The 21,357-nt window shown below is 41.0% G+C and overlaps 1 long non-coding RNA gene across 1 annotated transcript; it reads right to left on the minus strand.

Annotated features, from left to right (window-relative positions):
* Nucleotides 1–8,083: 8,083 nt before the first annotated feature.
* LOC138772207 (uncharacterized) lies at nt 8,084–14,889 on the minus strand. The gene is made up of 3 exons (XR_011359722.1): nt 14,759–14,889; nt 13,457–13,620; nt 8,084–9,467 (listed from the first exon to the last, which is right to left on the minus strand). It is a non-coding gene; the product is annotated as an uncharacterized lncRNA (long non-coding RNA).
* Between the last annotated feature and the right edge of the window lie 6,468 nt (nt 14,890–21,357).

Genomic DNA, 21,357 nt, shown 5'->3' on the forward strand with positions numbered 1-21,357 from the left:
GAAGGCTGGAGGTGGGGGAGGCGAGGAGGAGATCTGGAGGAGGAGGTGGGTGGCTGTGAGGTGGGAGCCGTCAGGACACTCCCGGGGCCGGCATCAGCAATGTGGGGGGTGAGCAAAAGGTCGGCCTGGCTGCAACTGGGAAGGGGGAGGGGGGCGGTAGGCTGCACATTACTCTGCCGCCCGAATCCAGCTGGAATAGTGCAACTACAACCCCCATCATCCCTGATAGCTGAAGTGTATTACATAACTACAGTTCCCATCATCCCTGATAGCTGAAGTGTATTACATGACTACAGCCCCCATCATCCCTGATAGCTGAAGTGTATTACATGACTACAGCCCCCATCATCCCTGATAGCTGAAGTGTATTACATGACTACAGCCCCCATTATCCCTGATAGCTGAAGTGTGTGTTACATGCCTACAGCCCCCATCATCCCTGATAGCTGAAGTGTATCACATGACTACAGCCCCCATCATCCCTGATAGCTGAAGTGTATCACATGACTACAGCCACCATCATCCCTGATAGCTGAAGTGTGTTACATGCCTACAGCCCCCATCATCCCTGATAGCTGAAGTGTGTTACATGCCTACAGCCCCCATCATCCCTGATAGCTGAAGTGTGTTACATGACTACAGCCCCCATCATCCCTGATAGCTGAAGTGTGTTACATGACTACAGCCCCCATCATCCCTGATAGCTGAAGTGTGTTACATGACTACAGCCCCCATCATCCCTGATAGCTGAAGTGTGTTACATGACTACAGCCCCCATCATCCCTGATAGCTGAAGTGTGTTACATGACTACAGCCCCCATCATCCCTGATAGCTGAAGTGTGTTACATGACTACAGCCCCCATCATCCCTGATAGCTGAAGTGTGTTACATGTATACAACCCCCATCATCCCTGATAGCTTAAGTGTGTGTTACATGACTATAGTTCCCATCATCCCCCTGATAGCTGAAGTGTTATTGTGCATATTATAAGATTATCACCTTCCTGATGATGCACGGTAAATGGTGCAAGCGGAGAAACCACCAAATTCAGTACCACATAAAAACGTGCTACTAAATAAAACTACAGATCACCCCACAGCCATGCAGGCTAAAAGATAAAAAAGTGTTAGGAGTGAGAATAGGGCAATTTTTTAAAGAACATTTATTTTAAATAAGGCAAACTTTAGTTTTAAAATAATATGGTCCGTACGGGCGCATCTCTATTCTTGTGGGGCTTTTTTAAAATAAAATTTATTAAGTATCGAATTGGTATCGAGCATTGAAAAAAAAAAGTTGGTATTGGTATCGAACTCAAAATTCTGGTATCGTGACAACACTAGTGCAGTGTGCTATTGAATTATACAGGTGAAGCAGTATATTTTACTGCACTGTAGTATTAGGTTATACAGATGAAGCAGTATGTATTGGTGCAGCATGATGTTCAGTTATAGAGGTGGAGCAGTATGTTTAAATACAGTGTTATATAGGTGGAGCAGTACTTGGTGCAGTGTAGTGTTGGTTTATACAGGTGGAGTAGTATGTATTAGTGTGGTACAGTGTTGGGTTACACAGGTGAAGCAGTATGTATTGGTGCAGTGTGGTATTGAATTATACAGGTGAAGCAGTATGTATTGGTGCAGTGTGGTATTGAATTATACAGGTGGAGCAGTATTATATATACAGGTACTCCAGTGGATGATAAATGCACATCACCAAGTGATGATGTTCCACAATTAGTACTCATCCCATCTAGTAATCACCGAGATCCCCCATAATATACATATCTACAAAAATTGGATCGACACCCGTATAAAAATCAAAAACTTCTTTATTTTAGACAATAAACATACAATAAAATAAAATAACCAAGAGGCAATTCCAAACATGAAAAGAGTTCCAGACCAAGTGATTAGGGAAATAAGAGTGTTTTTACTTATAAAGTGAGGCTATGTGCTGTAAACAATATTCAGAGAAAAAAGTGCAAATAGTGCAAACTGATTGCTATGGGATAGTATAGCTGTATATGTAACGGACCACAGTGTACTAAGGCATGTCTTGCTCTACACCCACATAGTGTTCAGTCAACTGTGTCCCATCAATACCATCTCTAAACAGCACTATCTATGAGCTTCTTAGTGCATAAAGGTCCGCACTAAGCTCAAATGTGAATATAAACACACATATTGCACAAGCCCTCTACATGTTCATTGCATCTTACCCATAAAGTCACCGGTCTGGTCAGTTCCCCAACGCACGTTTCGCGATCGTAAAGCGACCTTTTTGCTTCCTCAGGGGGCGTTGCCTATTCAGTCATGTGGGCTCTCTTTTATGTCCTGATCTGATGATGTCATAGCTACTTCCGGATTAAACGGCGCATGCGTGAATAGCTCCTGGAAATCACACCGCTCCTCCCTAGGCGTCCAGTCACACTCCGATGCCCACAACCAAAATGGCTGCCAACATGGAAGCGTCACCTGCGTCCGCCCGGCAGAGCAGCGTCCAGGTTACTTCTCCACACATGCGCACATCCATGGAAGCGGCCATATCCTAGTTCAATAAAAAATCTCAATGTGAGCTAAGTTGATGTTACTAAAGGAAATGATAGTAAACCTTTTCATAATATCTATTGAATAGAAATGGGGGATGGAGTGTGTCTTAAGTTTACCCATAAGTACATAAAAGTGCCAAAGTGCTATACTATAAAACTGTGATATAAATTCATTACTTATATATAGAATATCATAAAAAGTGCCTAAGTCTCGCTCAATTGGAGAGTACTAATGTGAATTATGATCAAAAAAAGTGCAAGTGCAAAAAGTGCAATAATTCATTCAAAATAAGTGTAATAATATGAGTATACATATACCGCAATAAGTGACAGCTTATACACAAAAAAACGCAATGTTAAGTGAAAAACCGCATCAAAAACGCAGCAAAAAAAAAAAAATTTCTTGTTTCTTATGGTGTCTTCTCCTTTTTCCTCCCAACAGGTCATTCCATAGCTATTCATTTCCTCTTGTACTTCACTCACATTCATTTCATACATCAGATATCGAGACCACATACTTCAGTTATATCTGAATAAAAACATGAAACAGACAACACATTAAAATATGAACAGTCAAATTATAAACTTTATAAATTTGTAAATTTATAATTTGACTGTTCATATTTTAATGTGTTGTCTGTTTCATGTTTTTATTCAGATATAACTGAAGTATGTGGTCTCGATATCTGATGTATGAAATGAATGTGAGTGAAGTACAAGAGGAAATGAATAGCTATGGAATGACCTGTTGGGAGGAAAAAGGAGAAGACACCATAAGAAACAAGAAATTTTTTTTTTTTTTTTGCTGCGTTTTTGATGCGGTTTTTCACTTAACATTGCGTTTTTTTGTGTATAAGCTGTCACTTATTGTGGTATATGTATACTCATATTATTACACTTATTTTGAATGAATTATTGCACTTTTTGCACTTGTACTTTTTTTGATCATAACTCACATTAGTACTCTCCAATTGAGCGAGACTTAGGCACTTTTTATGATATTCTATATATAAGTAATGAATTTATATCACAGTTTTATAGTATAGCACTTTGGCACTTTTATGTACTTATGGGTAAACTTAAGACACACTCCATCCCCCATTTCTATTCAATAGATATTATGAAAAGGTTTACTATCATTTCCTTTAGTAACATCAACTTAGCTCACATTGAGATTTTTTATTGAACTAGGATATGGCCGCTTCCATGGATGTGCGCATGTGTGGAGAAGTAACCTGGACGCTGCTCTGCCGGGCGGACGCAGGTGACGCTTCCATGTTGGCAGCCATTTTGGTTGTGGGCATCGGAGTGTGACTGGATGCCTAGGGAGGAGCGGTGTGATTTCCAGGAGCTATTCACGCATGCGCCGTTTAATCCGGAAGTAGCTATGACATCATCAGATCAGGACATAAAAGGGAGCCCACATGACTGAATAGGCAACGCCCCCTGAGGAAGCAAAAAGGTCGCTTTACGATCGCGAAACGTGCGTTGGGGAACTGACCAGACCGGTGACTTTATGGGTAAGATGCAATGAACATGTAGAGGGCTTGTGCAATATGTGTGTTTATATTCACATTTGAGCTTAGTGCGGACCTTTATGCACTAAGAAGCTCATAGATAGTGCTGTTTAGAGATGGTATTGATGGGACACAGTTGACTGAACACTATGTGGGTGTAGAGCAAGACATGCCTTAGTACACTGTGGTCCGTTACATATACAGCTATAATAGCAATCAGTTTGCACTATTTGCACTTTTTTCTCTGAATATTGTTTACAGCACATAGCCTCACTTTATAAGTAAAAACACTCTTATTTCCCTAATCACTTGGTCTGGAACTCTTTTCATGTTTGGAATTGCCTCTTGGTTATTTTATTTTATTGTATGTTTATTGTCTAAAATAAAGAAGTTTTTGATTTTTATACGGGTGTCGATCCAATTTTTGTAGATAGGTGGAGCAGTATGTATTGATGCAGTGTGGTATTGAGTTATACATTATGCTGGTATTATGGTGGTATTATGCTTCCTGCATACATGTGCTGCGGCTCTCACTAGAGCAGGTGACCCCTCTAAATAAATATAAACATGTAGGGAATAGCCAGAGCATGGTCTTAAGCAGAAACTGACCTGCTGCCGTCCATTATTGGCACTCTCTTTTTAATAGGGTCCCAGCGCAACCGTGGGGCAGAATTATATAGCGTTGCGTGAACCCAGCCTGACTGAACATATTGTGAAATCATTATTTTGCTTGTAATCCGGTTATTTTTAATAGATTTCCATTTCGCCCGCAGATGTTTTTGCTCTAATTAGGACTCACTTGGACACTAATGAAAGACAAATACTGTAAAATATACATCAGCCTATAGAACACCATCTGTGGGGGGAGGATGGGACGTGAACCTGGAAACCCGCTACCAGGGATATTCAGGAGGCCTCTAAGGGGGGGAGGGGGGCAATAAGTTCCTCTGTGGTTGTAGTTTATAAACCCGCACCCTCTTTTCTATATAACTCTCTTCAATGATCAGTGGAGTCCTCTCTTTCATCTTTACCTCACCCTCCCTTCATACTCACCCACTAGTATCTATTAGTGTGGTGCAGTGTTGGGTTACACAGGTGGGGCAGTATGTATTGGTGCAAACCCTCCCTTCATTTTCACCCGCTATCCCAATGGACCCCACAGTAGCACATCAATGGCATTCTAATGGGAACGTCAGAGCTCTATCAGTGCCGGATGGAGCAGTACTTATTGGTGCATCGTGTTGTTGGGTTATATAGGTGGAACATGAGAGCTGTGTCATTGCGGGATCAGGAGGGCTCAAAGGGGTGGGTATAGTTTATATAAGAGTGGAGAACCCCTTTAAATAAAAACACCATAGATTGCCCAAATAAGGATACCATACAGTGCCATAATAACAGTGGTATACAGTAGATAAGGGGTAGTTCAGAAAAAAAAAAATCTTCCAAATCAACTGGTGCCAGAAAGTTACACAGATTTGTAATTTACTTCTATAAAAAAAAAAAAATCTCAAGTCTTCCAGTACTTATCAGCTGCTGTATGTCCTGCAGGAAGTGATGTATTCTTTCCAGTCTGACACAGTGCTCTCTGCTGCCACCTCTGTCCATGTCAGGAACTGTCAAGAGCAGTAGCAAATCCCCATAGGAAACCTCTCTTGCTTTCCAGACTGGAAAAAATACATCACTTCTTGCAGGACACACAGAAGCTGATAAGTACTGGAAGATTTGAGATTTTTTAATAGAAGTAAATTACAAATCTCTGGCACCAATTGATTTAAATGTTTCTTTTTTGTCACTGAACTACTCCTTTAACAATGCTATATAGTGGTTAAATAACAGTATTAATAAATATAGCAGTACTATAAATTGCTTAAAGGGGTACTGCAGAGAAAAAAAGAAAGTTTTTAAATCAACTGGTGTCAGGTAGATTAGTACTGGTAGACTGGACATTTTTAAATAGAAATAATTTACAAAACTGACACCAGTTAATTAAAAAAAATAATAAATAAAAGTCTTCCAACAGTATAAGTTATATGGCCCAACCCTTTTGTCCTCAGAGGGATAAGCCAGAACCAGAACTCTCTGGCTTTGGCTTACCCCTATCCCCATAGGGAACCACAAATGTTCAGCCGGGCTGTATGGAGAGGATCTACTCCACCATCCTTCTTGCCAAACTTTTTAAGGTTATCCTCCCCTTTAGCTGTGACAATGATCCTTAGAATGAGTTGTAGGTAAAATAGGAGGTGACCCATCCCCCACCCCCGATCCCGGGTGAGTCTCACCTTTGCTCCGTACACATTGACTAATAGAAGCCTGGAATTGACATCCTTCCAAGTTCTCATATTAAACATATTTATGCCTCCTTATGAATATACAATTTCTGCCCCGGCAGCTACGACTCCAAAAAATATATAAGTCTCCGGGGATGTAATTATAATAATTGGGTCTCACTAAGATTCGGCAGCTTTTTCTGAAGTCTCTCACATATTTTTTAAGTACTTAGAATTATGCTAAAATAATCATACTAAGGAAAATTAAAATGTGTTTGCTCTTTATGTGGGCACTTTGCTCGGCAGCGATTTTCCCGTTAGAACAGTACTTGCATGTCAGTTTGCGGCACAGCTTGACGTCTGGGCAATCGCCGAGCTGCCAGCGATTAACGGAACGTGCTCTCTTGTAGACTGGTGTTATCCGGCTCGAGACTGAAACTAAAGAAAATTTACTGGCCACATTTGAAAAAGCAGGTGTTCCCAGGTCCCTCGGGGGTGGAGATTAAATGGCTTATCTAAGCCCCACCCCTGAGGGGCCTGGGAACACTTACAAGATTGCCACTATTGGGTTGTTAGCAGAAATTTTGTGGCCTGGATCCCGATCACTGGGACCATCACTTGGACTATCTATCTATCTATCTATCTATCTATCTATCTATCTATCTATCTATCTATCTATCTATCTATCTCTGGGCCACACTATTTGTGTAACTCCTAATAAAGTAAATAGGATGGGTACTTGATGGATTCAGCTATTTTTTAGTAGGCTAGATGGAGAGATCCCGCCGCAGTAAAAAAACTGCAAGCAGGCTGGTGGGGGCAGGAAAATAATAGACAACTAAAATCACCCGTCCTTGTGCCTCTGATGCGCTGCTCCAAGGTCCTATTCAGATCAGCTGGAACCGGGTATGTCACGTACCCAGCTTCTTCAGCTGAAATGTCACAGCCCAGCTGATTCATCACTGCTTAGCCAGTCAGTGACTGAGGCAGTGTCCCGCCCCAGTCACTGATTGGCTAGGTGGGCAGTCACTTAGATAGGGACGTGACCTTGCACCTAGCAGAGCTGAAAGTAATCGACTGATGTGAACAGGACCCGGGAGCAGACTTTGCTCTATCCGGATCAGTTCCTTACTTCGGTTATAGATACTGTCCTAGGCACTGTGTCTCTCCTTGTCCACGGCGTGGGTTAGGATGATCCCTGACGTGTCCTCTCTAGTAGAAGCTTAACACTGCATAGTGTTGAGTGGAATTACTTGAAAAGAAACTGTAGGGAGCGTCCTATCTCTGCAGAGTCTAAAGACAAAAGATCCTACACTTCCTCTTGTGACTTCCTTCCTACAGCCCCTGTAAGGTGTGCTGTGAGTGGCTGAGGAGTGCATATGTGAAAAGTAAAGAGAGAGATGATAATTTAGAAGAAGAACTTTCATTGGCGTACAGATCCATGTGGTACACAAACAAACAATAACCCTTTGAGTACTACAGCTGTGCAATAACTGAGTATACATACTTGCAATAATGACATCTTGTGGCAAAACTCTGGTACTACTACATTACCACTTACACTTAAAAGTACAGGCTTTTACGAAGGGTGTAACCAATAGCAACACTCGTGGTGGGACACCCCACTGCCCCCACCACCCTGCCTGAAGTTTTTATACTTCAGTTGGACTTCTCCTTTAATCTGCAGCAACTAAGTCAATGGGGTGTGGCCTGGGGCCTCCATGCCTCTTCTTCTTTCTTCTCCAATGGCGAGGTAAACTACTTGCTGGAGAAGGAGACGTGTAGCAGGCTTAGGGCATAGACACCCTAGGCTACGGAGTACAGTATAGAGAAAGGGAGGGTCCAATGGATTAACCATTATCCCTTGCAGCTGGTCAAGTTTAAAAAGAGAGTGTCAGGGAGAAAAAGAGAGAGTCCTGGAGGAAAAAGAAAGAGCCGGTGACTCTGCCATTTTGGGTGAACTTTTGAAAAATTTGCTTCGTTCCTGAATCAAATTTTTTGCAAAGTTCGGAACGAATGTGGTTTTGGGAGGTTCGGTTCGCTCTTCTCTAATAGTTGTGTTGTTGTTGCATCTTCCGCCTTGGTTTATACCTTGAGCAGGTGGAGGTTTAGCTGGAATTACTAGAAGATACTAAATGATTTAATTACAGCTTTCAGGTAACATCTGCTCCCAGTTCCATGTCAGAAGCCGATGAACACGGAGAATAGACCGACATGTCTGCCGCTCCTCATTACCCTCCGCTGCCTGCCATGGGTCGGATTCGTATTCATAGGAAAATACATTTGCATTGTTTGTCCATCTGCTGGAAACACAAAATTTCATTCATTTGATTTCTGCTTGGAAGGTGTAAGGAGTTTGCCTGACAAAGTCTCGGCGGTGGGCTGCCGACAGCGTGCTGCGGAGTTCTCTTTAGCAAGCCGCTGTAATCACATCCTATAGAATTTTATTCTATCAAACGGAGCATTTATTGCTTGAAATAGTGTTCAAATAGCTCTCAGGCTTGGGGGATAGTGTAGATGTGTATAGAGTTAGATTATTTCCATGTATAAATTTTGACATCATGCGTCGCATAGAGCAAACTAGCTCGATAGGGATTGTAGTGCTTTTTGAGAGGGTAGATGTTCCTCCACCGTAAAAATGAAAATATTCTAGAACAATCCCGGTAGCACAATTCTAGTAATAGTCAACATCTTGAGCTCAAACCTGAGGTTTCGATGGGCAAAGTCAATGTGGTTCCAAATTCTTATGTTCCAAGATGGAAGGGAGGGTTATGTGCAATCCAATTCTATGACCATTGATGAGAACCAATCAAAGGAATCAAGCCAATTTCATCACAAGTTGTGAGGACTTGTATGCTTCAATAAGACCTACCGTAGATGTTCCTCTACCGTAAAAATGTTGGTAAACACTATTCTAGAACAATCCTGGTAGCACAATTCTAGTAATAGTCAACATCTTGAGCTCAAACCTGAGGTTTCGATGGGCAAAGTCAATGTGGTTCCAAAGTCTTATGTTCCAAGATGGAAGGGAGGGTTATGTGCAATCCAAGTCTAGGACCATTGATGAGAACCAATCAAAGGAATAAAGCTAACTTCATCATAAGTTGTAAGGACTTGTATGCTTCAATAGGACCTGCTAAAGTAAAAAAAATAATAATAAAAAGTGCTCAAAGAGAGCTAGTTTACTGTATGAACAATGATAATGGATCCCAATTACTGTCTATTAAAAAAGGAAAAGAAAAATGAGAAGCAAGAAAAGAAGATGATGAAGAGAAGAGGAGGGGATTAGTAGGATGAGGAGGAGAAGAAGAAAAAAAAATGGGAAAATGGAAAAGAGGAAGATGGAGAAGTAGAAGATGAAAGAGAAGTAGAAAAAAAGACAAAAAAAGAGGAAAAAAAGGAAGAAGTATGAAGAGGAGGGGAAAAATAAAAAACTAAAAGAAGAGGAAGGAAGGATAAATATCGTGGGGTTTTTGGTAGAAAAAAGATTGAAGGAAAGACAGAAGAAGAAATAATATTCATTAGGAGGAGGGGCGGCCGGAATGGATTGGTGCACTGAGGGTGGTAGTCCTACTTCAAGTACACCAAACCACCTAATTTACATATCTAATAAACTATAAAGTTTTAGAAAACAGCCTAAAGCCATTAGAATCAATGAAACCGCATCATATAGGGGAGGGGGTTTTCTTTCCACTGTGGGGTGGCCGGCCCACCGCCAGTGCTTCAAGCCAAGCCGGTGACTGCGAATAGACCAGCCCCGTGCACAGGAACCAGGACCGCAGCACTGGTCTATTGATGTTAAAATCTTAAAGCGATGTACCTGCTGTTACATTCACTTTCAAGATGAAAAAAGTAAAAATTGTAAAAAAATAATTACCACACTATATGGACAAATTATATCAGAAGGTTAGATGCTTCTAATGTACTAATAGTTTCCCTTTAATCTATATACTAGTAGCAAAAACTAGCGGACAAATAAAAGGGGATATGATTGTAAAATCAGACTACATAGGGTTTTGATTGTAGTCTGTTACCATGGAGACACATGTATTTGATAGAATTTTAATCAGAATTATTTGCAAAGCCACTTCATTTTATTTTTTTTTTGTAACTATAGATGACCATAGCCTCTAGAGAATTAGAAGCCCATAAATCTTAGCTGAGTAGCGATGCCGAAGATCACACATTCCCCCGGTCCCGGCATGACTCTACGAAAGATTATAAAACACTTTTATTTTTAGCTATGACAAAATGTAATTTTTTCCAGATTGCAGGCGATGAAAAAAAAGTTAATTAACATCACTATCAAAGGGGAAATTGATTGCCTTTGTTAAAAAGAGCATACATTGGGCTTCTCAGACTAATTCATCCCGTTCCGGGGATAGAACCTGGTGAAATGGTGAGATGATGATTGCACCTTTGTTGATTAGACCTTTGTTAGAGATTGATTACAAGTAGAACGATGCAATTATATGCGTCGTGACGGAGAGGTGCCAAGCCGTGTCTAAGCTGTTTTTGGGTTGTCAAAAGTTGGGAACTCATTACGACTAATAATAGTATGAATAGTTTTTTTTATCCATGATTAATGAGAAATCATCAGGCCGATTATATCCTCAGTTATGCAAAAGAACACTGCAGAGACACCATCACATGTCTCGACGTCAGTGAACTAGCCAGACCTTCCCTCCGGGAAGGAACAACCAAGCCGAAGCGTTCTCCAGTCAAGGAAACCACCTCAGCAAGGTATCCATCCACAGACAGCTGTTTCGGGGTTTTTGCCCCTCATCAGTGTGGAGTAGGTTTCTGGCTAGTGGGAGCAATGACTAGTAAGTGCATGCAAAAGGACGCTGGTTGACCTCAGGGAGATCAACCAAAACACCGCAGAGACACCATCACGTGTCTCAACGTCAGTGTATTCTAGAACATTGCCCCCTGGGAAATCAAATATGCAAAAGAACACTGCAGAGACACCATCACATGTCTCGACGTCAGTGAACTAGCCAGACCTTCCCTCCGGGAAGGAACAACCAAGCCGAAGCGTTCTCCAGTCAAGGAAACCACCTCAGCAAGGTATCCATCCACAGACAGCTGTTTCGGGGTTTTTGCCCCTCATCAGTGTGGAGTAGGTTTCTGGCTAGTGGGAGCAATGACTAGTAAGTGCATGCAAAAGGACGCTGGTTGACCTCATGGTGAGATGATGATTGCACCTTTGTTGATTAGACCTTTGTTAGAGATTGATTACAAGTAGAACGATGCAATTATATGCGTCGTGACGGAGAGGTGCCAAGCCGTGTCTAAGCTGTTTTTGGGTTGTCAAAAGTTGGGAACTCATTACGACTAATAATAGTATGAATAGTTTTTTTTATCCATGATTAATGAGAAATCATCAGGCCGATTATATCCTCAGTGACACGATCGATTCAATCCCAATGTGCGCCATTGAACTACATGCAGTTTAACCTTCGAAATCCCAATTGTGTCTTTATATTTTATACCTTTACTAGAATTCTCCTTTAAATTTAATAATTTTTTAAATTTTTTTTAAATTTTATATAATAATTGAAAAAATTATAAATAAATTAAATAAAAATTTAATTTAAATTGACCAAATATCAAGAGAGGGAATAGGAAACAAATACGGTTTTACTATTTATAGCTGAAAAGATGCCCAAAAAAATGGATATGTAGTGAATGGCGGAGATGATAGGAGATGGGTGCAGCGCTCTACATGTGATGCCTGAGTGTCCGCGGTTCTACTGGTTTTAAGGGATAATTAGTCGTTTCGGGTCTATATATGGATTTCAGCTGTCGCACCAGAGATCGGGATTTACTCATCACTTGTCAGTTCCCATTCACTCGTTACATATCTGCCATCAGACGTTCCTAATAATGTGTCACTCATCATCTTTCCTGATCACTCATCATTGCTCACGTACAGAGAAGAGAAACTCAACGGAAGACTAGACTTTGGTCTCCCACCTTGACACTAATGACTTCACATGGCGCCATATCTACCATAAAGATGACATGCTGTAGAGACACTATACTGTATATTTGTTGGTATAGTGAAAGAGCTATGCACGTCTATCTACTTGAATGGTCATCGGGATTTGGCAGGCTTTCAATGTAAATGGGGCTTCTCTCTTTATCTATCATTGTCCACTTGTGTAATATAGTAGAGTCTGGCAGTCTTATACAAAAGTTTCCTGAACCCTCCACTGGTAATGGGTTCCACCACCAGTACTAAGTGTATGGTGGCCTCCACCAACTCTCTGCCAGCAGGTAATATCAATGAAGAGAAGGGTAGAGCATTATGGACTATCAACTCATGACCCTTCTGTTTTCCTCTTGCTCTCCATCAATGGCTCCTCTTCTAAACAGTCCTCCTGGCCAGCTGTGGGTTCCCCAAGGGATTCTCCCAATCGGGGAAGCATCACTTCTTCTACTAGCCTGGGAGGGTAACGTTTATTGCCTCGTACCATCCAAAACCTTTGCGGACCTCCAGTTGGGTTTGGTCTTCTACACCACTGGGAGCCAACTGGTGGCATCTCATCACTTCAGGAACTTTAAACGTCTCAAGGACGGAATTGGATCACCAACAGGGTGTTGCTGGTTAACTCTGCTCCACAACCTCCAAATATTGTGGTTTAGTAAAGTTGCCTCTCAAACTGCACCACTCTCTTGCCTGGTTCTACCAAGTACCATCAGTCGGGCACAGTATATGGTACACCAGTAAACTAGTTTGCATCATCACTGTATAGTCCTTCTCCCTATTCGGTGTAGGGACTACCACATTCGATTATAGGTCAACCACCACAACACAAAACCACCACCCCCTACATCACTATGGGATATGCTACAAGCAGAAGGTTGGCACGGGCATAATAGGGGCAGTTGTACCAACCAATTTGGACACTTTCCTATAAATGTAATACCATATACAATGATTGTGGAAATTTTTATAATCTAATTAACTGTAACATTAGTTCCTCGTTGTCAGACTAGATCATGTTGGTTAGAACCAACCCTATAATAAGTCCATACCTCCGGCTATAATTATCTGATGAGATGGAACTTTTTGAATTTAGTTGTTTTTTTACAGAAAATCCGGAAAGTTTTTACCTTGTGAGATTGCAGACAGTAGAAGTTTCTTTGTCGGTACAGGTCACTACTGGATGTGACTTTGCTAAAGATTTCTTATCCCCTTCCGGCAATTTTCACGTGAGTGCCTTTGTGCTGAGCGAGAGAAAATGCGTTCCGACAGCAGCATCTAAGCCTAGGTGTTCCTGACAAGCAAAAAACATTGCCGAAATATCGCTATTGTTGTTGTTATCGGGAAGAGACAGAGAAACAAATATTCAGTTCAAAGTCGTGAGCTGACCGAATGGCTATTGCACATTTCAATGTAAAAAAGTTAAAAAAAATGCATACAGCATCTATGCTGATCTGTGGACTCTGTGGACTCATATATACTCATATACTCATATATGACTCCCATATGCCCAGTCTTCAATAGTCTGTAGACTTGAGAGGGTTGTGAGTAGATTAGGAGAGTAGATTAGGATCAGACTACACAGGGTTTGTTTGTAGTCTGTAACCATGGATACATATAGGTCTGCATAGATGCCTAATTCACATAACAAGAAAGAATTTTCAAAGTTGCAATATTTTATATATATTTTTTTATTTTATTTTTGATGCCGTGGGAGCAGTAAAAAATTGTATTGAAAGAATTCATAGTCTTTAAAAGGAAGCTGTCAGCTGTATACGATGCTCAGATCTGTACATGTGGGCAGATTGCTGATGTAGTGGGTGATAAGAAGTCTCTTAGCTATTAAATCAGTTATTAAATCATGTTTTCCTTCTAAGCCCTAGTGTCATAGATGCCAGGCTGAGCTGTAGCATGCATAGCTCCTCCCGCCTCCACTCCTCCACTCTTTGATATACATGGCTTAGTGCTGGAAGTCAGTAAGAGAGGAACGGGAGAGGGAGGAGGGGAGAACATGCATGCTGCAGCTGAGCCCGGCTTTTTTGACACTTGAGATTAGAAGGAAAACCTGATTTTAGACCTTTGCAGGCAGCCATTAGCTAAGTGATATATATATATATATATATATATATATATATATATATATATATATAGCCAAAACTAACGCTTTGGCTGTCCAGGCATGATGGGAGTTGTAGTTCTGCAACAGCTGGAGAGCCAAGGTTCCCTACCCCTGGTTTCGCATGTGGTGAGATGAACGTGTGCCCGCACTGCCATCCTAGTGGTATCCACCTACCACACAACCTCCTTCAAGCCACAGTCCATGATGAAAGCCAGCTATTCAAGGTCTCCACTATAGACAAGAATATACCGCCACCCTCCCTCCCGGTATCTCAGCTGTATCTCCGTAATTAGGTGACAAGCCCTTCACTTACCTTTTCATACAGAAGATCCTCTGAAGAAAGAAAATTCTGTTTGTTCATTGCAGGTCATCTCCTTCCCAGCAGTGACTGAGATTGATCCGTCGCTTCCACTTGTCCCCCGGGCTCAGCTAATTATTCTGCGGAAGCTTCTAGAAAGAACACATATAGATAGATCAACCATGTCATCCTCCAGTAATGAAAGCCATCGGTGGCATCATGTCACAGCCATGCCCCAGCCCCTCTCAATCCTGGCTCAGATAAAAGTCCTAGCCGCCATTATTTATGACTTGTTTCTTCTTCTTCCGTACACATGTCACTATGGCAGGCTTCCGAAACATACAGGAGGATCAGATGAAGAAAACTTTTATAGAACTTGGAACATTTTTGGAATATTCCAATAATTAGTTTATACGGACAACATCCAAATCTGATTTTTTTTGTATAGGTATTGTTACCATGGAAGCCATGAAGCCATGAAGCCATGAATTTCTATATGTTAGAATTAGAATAGACATTACACTGGGAGAAGCTGTCTGGGTCAGTAGTGCTGCAGCCTCCCCTGATGTCTATATTATACATGTAATTATTAGAATAGACATTACACTGGGAGAAGCTGTCTGTGTTACTAGTGCTGCAGCCTCCCCTGATGTCTATATAACACATGTTAGTATTAGAATATACATTACACTGAGGAGAGCTGTCTGTGTCACTTGTTCTGCAGCCTCCCCTGATGTCTATAAAATACATGTTAGTATTAGAATAGACATTACACTGGGAGAAGCTGTCTGTGTCAGTAGTGCTGCAGCCTTCCTTAATGTCCATATAATACATGTTACCATTAGAATAGACATTACACTGAGGAATCCGTCTGCGTCACTAGTGCTGAAGCCTCCCCTGATGCCTATATAATATATGGTACCATTAGAATAGATATTACATTTGGGGAAATTGCTTCACCAGTGCTGCAGCACAGTGAGCAGTGACTGACAGTTAACCCCACTGCTACACTGTGCCACAGACAGCTCCCCCCAGTGTAATGTCTATTCTATTGCTAACATGTATTATATAGACATCAGGGGAGGCTGCAGCACTAGTGACGCAGACAGCTTCCCCCAGTGTAATGTCTATTCTAATGGTAACATTTATTATATAGACATCAGGGGAGGCTGCAGCACTACTGACACAGACAGCTTCCCCAAGTGTAATGTCTATTCTAATGCTAACATATACAGCTATCAGGGGAGGCTGCAGCACTAGTGACACATACAGCTTCCCCAAGTGCAATGTGTATTCTAATGCAAACATGTATTATTTAGACATCAGGGGAGGCTGCAGCATTAGGGACACAGACAGCTTCCCCAATGTAATGTCTATTCTAATGCTAACATGTATTATATAGCCATCAGGGGAGGCTGCAGCACTAGTGACACAGACAGCTTCCTCCAGTGTAATGTCTATTTCAATGTTAACATGTATTAAATAGACAACAGGGGAGGCTGCAGCACTAGTGACACAGACAGCTTCCCCAGTGTAATGTCTATTCTAATGCTATTCCTTCCTTCCATCCTGGTCTCCTAAAAATAATTGACTTTTTATCGCTGGACAATTAATTTCTAATTCCATATTTTCTTCCTTGTCAGACTCCTGTACGACCTATTTGAAGATCATTTGCCGAGGACCACGCAGGGAAATTTAATTATAACCTGAGGTCTCGGCGTCTCTGGCTTATCGGCCCACTCCCCTGCTTGGCAGGAGACTTGGAGGGGATATGAATCCTAAACCTCTCATTAACCGCTTCTCTATGGAAGGGAGGGAAGGGGACGCCATGTGCCGCCCATTTACAAATGTTGCAGCCGACCTCATTGTTATTAGATTGAATAAAAGCAAATTAAAGTCATCTCGGAAAAACTATTCTTAGGCTGAGCCAAGGAGGCGATAAGATCCAGGATTAATGGAGAATGGAATGGGTCGGTAAACAATACGGTATTTATACCGAGGCTGGAAATACTGTACATATAATATGTATAATAGATAGCTAATAGAAATAGATAATTGGTTATTACTTATGCTTTTTTATGTTTCTATATAGCTTTTTGCTTGTTAAAAATATATGTTACATACTTTTCTGTCACCTCTAGAGGGAGCTCTCTGCTTCTTGTTCTGTTATACTATTGAGTTTAATGGTAAATATGTAAAGGCCTGTGCAAGCACACCTGTCGGTGCCTGGTTTTTTTGGTTTAACCCTTCAAAGTTAGGACAAGGTGATTTTTTTTGCTCATCACTGTTGTTAGGTCCCTTAGAGCGCCCTCCATTATTAGGGTCATCTTCACCAGACGGATTACAGGTACACATCTCAGGCTCCCTTCTATTCCTCCCTGCACATAGTACATTGTAAACTCTGACGCCCCTCCCCCCCTTCATGTAATTTGTCCTTATCTAGCTGTTACTAGAGACAGATTTTGCCCGATAACAAGGAATGGACAGCATATTGCAGAGAATAAAGACACCTAGTGGCCATACAGCTGTTTTTCTGGATTTTGCAGTAATCAGAGGAAGACTTGACACTCGGGCAGCTTTATTCAGTAGTTGCCATAAGTGTTATATAGCATCACAATGGCAATGCAGGAACAAGTATCACCCCAACCTGTCTTAGCAAGAGCTGGTGTCATCCCAAAATGTCTTCAGTTACTATCCTCTGACAACCCCTCATCGAAAGGCAGATCTATCTATCTATCTATCTATCTATCTATCTATCTATCTATCTATCTATCTATCTCCTATCTATCTATCTATTATCTATCTCCTATCTATCTATCTATCTATCTATCTATCTATCTCCTATCTATCTATCTATCTATCTATCTATCTATCTATCTATCTATCTATCTATCTATTATCTATCTCCTATCTATCTATCTATCTATCTATCTATCTATCTATCTATCTATCTATCTATTATCTATCTCCTATCTATCTATCTCCTATCTATCTATCTATCTATCTATCTATCTATCTATCTATCTCCTATCTATCTATCTATCTATCTATCTATCTATCTATCTATCTATCTACTATCTATCTATCTATCTATCTATCTATTATCTATCTATCTATCTATCTATCTATCTATCTATCTATTATCTATCTCCTATCTATCTATCTATCTATCTATCTATCTATCTATCTATCTCCTATCTATCTATCTATCTCCTATCTATCTCCTATCTATCTATCTACTATCTATCTATCTATCTATCTATCTATCTATCTCCTATCTATCTATCTATCTATCTATCTATCTATCTATCTATCTATCTCCTATCTATCTATCTATCTATCTATCTATCTATCTATCTATCTATCTATCATCTATCTCCTATCTATCTATCTCCTATCTATCTATCTATCTATCTCCTATCTATCTATCTATCTATCTATCTATCTATCTATCTATCTATCTATCTATCTATCTATCATTCCTATAATATAACCACTGATATTAATAATCCTCCTTTATCCACACGTCTCCATAATAAAGGATGTAGTAACATACTTGACTTCTCTGACATTACTGTACGCCTGTCTTATACTTGGCTGACAGACATCACTTCTCTTCCAGCTTACAAATCCCTGAAAAGTTTTAACCAAAACTTCCGCCTCCTATTTATGAGGAGGGAGATTATATAGTGACAGGCTGATTTATCAGGGGGTTCTCTTGTTGGAGCGGCTCGCACTACTATAAAATCAGGCCGGGTTCATCACACATTCTCTTTGGATCCTCGACATCCAAGAAGCCATGTTTTTCCTCCAATGCCGGGCTTACAGGGAAATAATGGCAGAGTCTATTAAAATATATATGTCGCCCTTGTCAGGATGGCGAGATGCCGTCAGTCAAATGTGACTAATGTGATATATGGCAAGGAGCCATCGAGTGCGGCCCGGCTGTGCCTCGCATGTGGCATTAAGTCTAAGTATAACATGTCAGGAGGCGTTCAGAACCTCATACATTATTCCCTCACAACTGGGTTCTCCCCGAGCTCAGACTATCAATGTCTCAGCCATAGCTGGCGTGTATATGCAGCTCAGAAAGGCCGATATATTATATACTGTTAAATCCACACAACATATAGGATCAGAACACACAAAAAAAATGGGGCTGTTGCCCATGGCGACAACACAGTGAAAGAGATATCAGAATTTTGAATGGTTGCTATGGCAACATCTTACCCCTGTACTCTGTTACTGCCCCCATTGGGGGTCTTCCAAGCTCTATGCCATGGAATCAAATTTATAGAAGCCATTTTCCTTGACTAAGGCCTCTTCACAGGTTCGTGGCCTGATCAGGAAGCCTTTTAGGAGGCTTCAGGAAACCATCAGTGTTTCCTGACCGTAAAAACAGGTAGATACACACATATATATATATATATATATATATATATATATATATATATATATATACACTGTGTATATATATATATATATATATATATATATATATATATATATATATATATACACTCTCCCACTGCAGAAGACTGATTGACAGAGCCGGGAGCCAATAAGAGCGTACAGTTAAAGGGCCAGCATCAGCACCTGGGCTGGGCTGCCAGCGTCAGCATGTTGGCCTGGGCTGCCAAGCAATGGACAGTTTTCGGATGCACATCCAGAACATTCTCATCTTAGGTTCTATATATAATCTCTTCCAGAATTCCGAACAGTTAAAGGATATGTCCTATATTTTCCAGGCCTAGTTTCTGGCACAGAAACCCTTCAGGAAAATTCCTAAAGGGGAACTATCAGCAGGTTAGACGAATCTAACCTGCTGATAGCCCCCTGTAGCACCAGGGACGCTGAGGTGGAAGTTATGTGTGTTATCTTCCTCCTCTGCGCTGGTCCCGCGATATTAGGGTAAACTCCACTCCAGATTCATCTAACCTGCTGATGTTCCCCTTGAAGTGAATCAATAAAAACCTATGGTCAGGAAATCTATCTGTTTTACCTGATAAGAAATCCTGACAGATTTTTCTGAAGTGTCATGAGGGCAACTACTAGACAGGACCTTGCCCTTCGGATCTACCCCTGGTACCAGAGGTACATAGAAAAATTCAGGCCTCACAGCAAAAATCTAAATGGACCTCCAGTTGTGGTATCTGATTTTACCCCTTTGCGTTATGTCACCCTTAGGGTAATACCCCCAACCTTAAATTTGCTGTCAACACAGTTCTCTGGAGAAAATAGGAATGGGACCAACCAGGCCTGAGCCTCCTCTTTGCCCATAGCAGTTGTATGATCTGTCTGTATGGGATCAACCTTGGTTCTAGTGTTTCTTGGTTCTAGTGTTTCTTCCAGGCTCCCACTGTCTTCTTGTTATTGACTTTTGGCTATTCTGACCCACTCTACTCTCTATGCCTCGTCTCCCTCAGTCAGTAACTTACTCAGAAAGCCCATATCTCATAACTTGCAGTAGTTTCAAGTTAGCTCTATTTACGAAGGGAAAAAGTGGTTTTCTAACCTCCCTTATAGGTAACAAGCCTTTAGGTCAAGGTATTTTGTAGTTCTTGACCCTTGTCTGTAGTACAGTTGGTTGGGGGTCATTGTTCCAAGGCTTCAAATTAGAGGGTCCTGTAGGCAATGTTTCTTGAGAAAGTGTGGTGGTGTCTTGAATTCTACTTGATGGGTTGGATGGATTGACTTGGATCCCTTTTACACAGCGATTGACATGTTATAAAGGGGGAAAATGCGGGTGATGAGTGACTACTAACAAATAACTATTGTATAGTATCAAGCAAACGCTAAAATGCTCAAGTGCACGTTACTTAAATCGAACATTTTTTTAGAATTTTTTTTTACGAAAATTAGAGTTAGTATTTATACAGTTTTGGAGCTCCTGGCATCATGATAAATGATGATGCTGGGAGTGCCGAAATTGTTTAAATATTTGCGCAACTGAGCATCAAACTTCATTAAGCACCTCGATGCTCATACTCACTTAACACTATTACGGAAGATACCGAGTTATGTTATAGAATCTGATCTAAGTGATTGGCACTTGTATCATGTAGGGATGGGCTGTGTAATTTGTCCCTTACCTCTAGGTGGCATCAGTGAGACAGTCTTCTTCCTTGGAGGAAAGCTAATTTACATATATTTTCCCAGGAAGCATTGCTGATATGTCAGTCTCCCTAATGAGACTAGCAGTCTCCCTAATGAGAAACAAACTTTCTACAGAGCTCTATGAGGACAATAACAGTGAAGAATAGGACTCCGTGTCTTGGTTAGTCAATGCCTAATCAGTTTTGGCACAGATGTTACACCCTCTTAGTGAATTATGTAATATGCTGGAAGCAGTACAAATATGTATGAGTATTTCCAAGCTTAGAGCATAGAAAGCCTTAATCTGAGGAATCTGAGACAGATATTGTTATTTAGAAGACTATAGTTGTTGGGCAGGTCGGTATTACAATGAGCTCAGCTGTGCAGAGCTAGACTGACATTGTGCAGGCGGAGGAGAAGAAGAAAAGCTGAATGGCAACCGACTGACTGAGGAATCAGTAAGATTTCACAGAAAATCTATTTAAAGCTATGGAATTGGGAAAAAACCCAGAGAGAGA

Source organism: Dendropsophus ebraccatus, chromosome 1, assembly GCF_027789765.1.
Source record: "Dendropsophus ebraccatus isolate aDenEbr1 chromosome 1, aDenEbr1.pat, whole genome shotgun sequence".
Classification (NCBI taxonomy): domain Eukaryota; kingdom Metazoa; phylum Chordata; class Amphibia; order Anura; family Hylidae; genus Dendropsophus; species Dendropsophus ebraccatus.